The sequence below is a fragment of the Oncorhynchus kisutch genome, linkage group LG15, assembly GCF_002021735.2.
Source record: "Oncorhynchus kisutch isolate 150728-3 linkage group LG15, Okis_V2, whole genome shotgun sequence".
In the NCBI taxonomy this organism is placed as follows: domain Eukaryota; kingdom Metazoa; phylum Chordata; class Actinopteri; order Salmoniformes; family Salmonidae; genus Oncorhynchus; species Oncorhynchus kisutch.
Genome location: NC_034188.2, coordinates 16,237,347 through 16,238,406, shown reverse-complemented (window position 1 = coordinate 16,238,406; position 1,060 = coordinate 16,237,347).

Here is a 1,060-nt window from a genome sequence, read left to right as displayed (position 1 = left end):
CCTCTTCCTTCTTCACCATCTCTCCTCTTCCCCCTCCCTCTTCCTTCTTCACCATCTCTCCTCTTCCCCCTGTAACGGCGTTCTTCGTTTGTTGAAGGAGAGGACCGAAATGCAGCGTGGTGGTTAATCATGATCTTTAATGAAAACAAGTGACGATACATGAAATAACTATAATAAATACAAAACAACAAACGGAACGTGAAACCTAATTACAGCCTATCTGGTGAAACTACACAGAGACAGGAACAATCACCCACGAAAGACAAAGCGAAACTCAGGCTACCTAAATACAGTTCCCAATCAGAGGCAACGAGAATCACCTGACTGCTGATTGAGAACCGCCTCAGGCAGCCAAGCCTATACAACACCCCTAATCAGCTGCGATCCCAAATACTACAAACCCCAATACGAAATACAATAACATAAACCCCTGTCACACCCTGGCCTGACCAAATATATAACGAAAACACAAAATACAATGACCAAGGCGTGACAGAACTCCCCCGGACTCCCGGACGCACCTCAAAACCATAGGGAGGGTCCGGGTGGGCGTCTGTCCATGGTGGCGGCTCCGGCTCGGGACGTGGACCCCACTCCATAAATGTCATAGTTCCTCCCCTTCGCGTCCTGGGATAATCCACCCTCGCCGCCGACCATGGCCTAATAGTCCTCACCCAGAACCCCACAGAACTGAGGAGCAGCTCGTGACTGAGGGGCATCTCGGGACTGAGGGACAGCTCGGGACTGAGGGGCAGCTCGGGACTGAGGGGCAGCTCGGGACTGAGGGGCAGCTCGGGACTGGGGCAGCTCGGGACTGAGGGGCAGCTCGGGACTGAGGGGCAGCCCGGAACTGAGGGGCAGCCCGGAACTGAGGGGAAGCCCAGTACTGAGAGGAAGCCCAGTACTGAGAGGAAGCCCAGTACTGAGATGAAGCTCAGGTAGGTAGTAGGCTCCGGTAGATCCTGGCTGGCTGGCGGATCTGGAAGATTCAGGTTGACTAGCAGATCTGGAAGATTGTGGTTGACTAGCAGATCTGGAAGATTCTGGTTGACTGGCGGAT